Source organism: Chrysochloris asiatica, unplaced genomic scaffold (genome assembly GCF_000296735.1).
Source record: "Chrysochloris asiatica unplaced genomic scaffold, ChrAsi1.0 scaffold00067, whole genome shotgun sequence".
Classification (NCBI taxonomy): domain Eukaryota; kingdom Metazoa; phylum Chordata; class Mammalia; order Afrosoricida; family Chrysochloridae; genus Chrysochloris; species Chrysochloris asiatica.
The window spans coordinates 1,423,746-1,427,627 of record NW_006408585.1 but is presented as its reverse complement, the minus strand read 5'-3'; positions in this window follow the sequence as shown (position 1 = coordinate 1,427,627).

Below are 3,882 nucleotides of genomic sequence, written 5' to 3'. Positions count from 1 at the left end.
ACCCTGTACAGAGTCACTATGGGTCAGAACTGACTCAGTAGCACTTAACAGTAACAACATAGACTGTTGTAATCTTCCATAGTATGTAAGCATTCAGTGCATGGTATTGTTGTTAAATGTCATCGAGTTGGTTCCAACTCATAGTGACCCTGTATGAGTTTGAACTGCTGACCTTGCGTTCAAACCAACCTTGCAATCCAGCACATTAATCTGCTGCACCACACCAGAATTCCTCAGTGCATGTTAGTGGTTATTTTAATGTATCGCTTCCTGTGCTTTTTCATTTATTCCAACAACTATCTTATAAATCTTATCATTCCCATTCTACAGCCATGTTCTGCAGGGCACAGCATTTGGGTCAACGGAAGACTGCTTTGAGGAAGAGGCTGCATTCACTCAGGTTGATGTTATCAGGGTGTAAGTGGGTGGTGCAGCTACAAGACTGGCTCTGCCTGGTGAGGGATACTGCTTCCTGGTGAGATTACAAACCCAGCGAGAATTGCTACATGCTTGTTTTCCAGAAGTATACTGAATCGATAGGATTGATTGCGCTGGTATTTTCTGGTGTCAGTATATGAATAATGGAAGGCAATAGAATGGATTGTAAAAATCTCTTGGTCTGGAACATCGTACCAGACCAAGAGATAATACGATTATACGAAAGGACAGACAGAGTAGGAGTCCTGGTGTGGCGCTGTGGGTTAATGCATGGGACTGCAAAGTTGGTTTGAACTGCAACGTCGGCAGTTCAAGCTCACCAGCTGCTCCTTGGAAACCCTAGACAGGGTCACTGTGGGTCAGAACAGACTCAATGGCATTTAACAACAAAATAGAACTGCCTCATAGGGTTTCCAAGGTTGTAAATCATCATAGAAGCAGATTGCCACATCTTCTTTCTCCAGACAGACTGGTGGATTTGTACTGCTGACCTTTCGGTAGCAGCCAAATGTTCAACCATTGCACCATCTGGGCCCTAATGAAAAGAGCTGGAATAACAAAGTTAGACAAGATTTATGGAAACAAAACAAAACTGAAGATTGCTGTTAAGTGCTGTGGAGTGAGTTCTGACTCATAACGACCCTGTATAGGGTTTCCTAGGAGCAGCTGGTGGGTTAGAACTCCTGATCTTGTGGTTCACAGTCCAGTACTGATCCACAGAACTCAGTTACTAGGAACACCAATACAGCTTTATAGCAACAGGGGAAACTTTGAGAATTTCTGGGTGGGACAGAATAATGTGATGTGGTGGTGGTTATGTGCCATGGAGTCAGTTCCGACTCATAGCAACGCTGTACAGGATTTCTGAGGCTATAAATCTTTACAGGAGCAGAACGCCTCATCGTTCTCCTGTAGAACAGCTGGTTATTTCAACTGCTGACCTTGAGGTTAGCAGCCCAGTTGGTAACCAGTACACTACCAGAGCGCCTTAATGTGGTGTGGCTGAAGAATAAAGACCAAGGGAGATGGCCCAGGGCAAATGCTAACATTTACAGCTTAAAGAAATGGATCCCTTGCTGCACAGTGGCTTAAGCATTAGGCTGTTGTTGGAAAGGCTGTCAGTTTAAACACACCAGACATGCATGGGAGAAAACAGACAATCTGTCTGTAAAAGTTTACATCCTTGGAAGGCCCATGGATCAGTATCTACTCTTTCCTTTAGGGCTGCTGTGAGTCGGAATTGACTCTGTGGCAGTGAGTGGGTCAAAGAAATACTTGAATAAAGTAAATCCTGATATGGTAAACTATCTGACCAATCTTTGATGATAAAATAGATGCCTCTTTTTTTTCTATGTTGTTGTTAAGTCCTGTTGAGTCAGTTCTGACTTGTAGCGACCTTGTATAGGATTTCTGACGAGTGGTTGGTGAGTTTGAACCGTCGACTTTACAGTTCAAACCGACCTGACATAATGATTTGGCCATGCTTGTTTACTAAATTATCTAATGATGACAAAAGTGCAGTTGCGCTACCAGAGTGGTTTTTAGGAATATTATCTAGACATTTTGGACAAACTCAAATGAATATTTCTAATATTTTATTTCTGTGAATAGAGTATTTTTGTCTTCATTTGAAAGTTCTGGATAATAGTTTACAAAGCGTATGGATAGAAGGACTGACCCAGAACTAGATACTTCAGTTTCATTAAAATAAAAGCAAAACCATTTTTCTTATTGTCACAGAAAGAAGCATTCATCATTTGAAATTGTACAATGCAGATAAACAAAAAGAAGAAAATAAAAACCACATATAATCCTGTTCACTTGAGATAATCTCTTTTGCCATTTCATTTTTTCAGTTGGCAAATTTCTAATCATAATTACCCGAAGTAAATGCCAAGAGTTCTTTGAAAAAAGGAAATTCACTAGTGTTTTGAGGTTTAAGATATATCAAAGCCATATTAAGCTGTATTGCTAAAGCAAACCACAGTCATTTCAAAACAGTGCATGACATTTAATAAAGCACCTATTCTAATTTACATGACTTTTACAAACAGTTCCACATTATCATACTCAATCCTAAAATCTGAACTGCTACTGCATTAATTCTTTCCACAGCCTTTGGTTGTCTGCCTGGTGATGATCCATTAGTCACCTTTGTTGTTAAGTGCCCTTGAATCGGTTCCAACCCTTAGCAACCCTGTATAGGGTTTCCAAGGAGCAGCTGGTGAGCTTTCAACCTTGTGGTTGAAACTGACTTTGCAGTCCAGCACATTAACCCACAGTGCCACACCAGGACTCCAGTCATCTTTAAGAACACTCATTTACTTTAATTCTAAATCTTGGAGGTAGTTATATTATTGTGAAAAGGAAGACTAAAGCTGAGAAGAGCATGTGGGAACGCCTCTGTTGTGATTTCTGCTTTAGGAAGCAGCCCCTCTCCTCCCACCAGGAGAGTCAGGGTCCAGTGATAGGACAGGTTTGGGTGATTTTAGTTGGTAGAGATCCCTGTAACTCATGCCAGTGATTTGCCAAATCTCACTCTTGCTAGCTTCTCAATTCAAAAACCTGAGAAATATCAGCAAGGCTTTTGTTTTCTATTGTGTTCCAGTTTCTTCCAGGTCCTGTTTTTGGTGTTTCAGTGGTAGAATTGTTGTTCTTCATGCAGAAGACACTGGTTCTATCCGTAGTCAGGCACAGCCATGGCCTGTCTGTCAATGGAAGCTTGTGTTTTATTATGATGCTGACCAGGTCTCCATAGAGCTTCCAGACTAAGACGAAGTCCTGATAATCTACTTCCCAGAAGCAGCCGATGAAGATCACAATGGCCTGATCTGCAACTGATTATGGGGAGCGTTTCATTTGGTTGCACATGGGGTCACTATGAGTTGGAGGCTAACGTGATGGAAACTAACATTTGGCAAGTAAATTCTTCTCTGGGGATGTCAACCATTTATCACAATTTCTCCTCAGAAACAATTTCTTTATCAGAGATTGTATCAGTCAGATCTTTGTGACCTCTTAGCATGTTTTGGGTTGTACCAAAACAATATTTAGGTCAATAATCAATAATCTAAAATGTCCAAGTACTGTAATTTACTCTTTAAAGTTTAGCTTTACTCTTGATGAACATTTTTTTTTTTTAGAAGTCCCAGGAAAATCCTCAAGAAATGAAAATTTATTTTTTTTGACTTGTTTGGTAAATAAATTTTCACTGTTAAAAGCGGAAACCTTCAGACATTTAAGATCTAGACTTTTTTTTTTAAACCATTTTATATTAAATTATTTTTTCTACAACATTAAGAAGTTCATTTACAATGTAGTGAATTTCACGTATCAGTGTTAACACCACAGTAGTTCTTGATTTATAGGCTACCAGCCTGTGTTTAAGGAGCTCTGGTAGCGTAGTGGTTACGAATCGGGCTGCGAACCTTAAGGTCAGTGGTT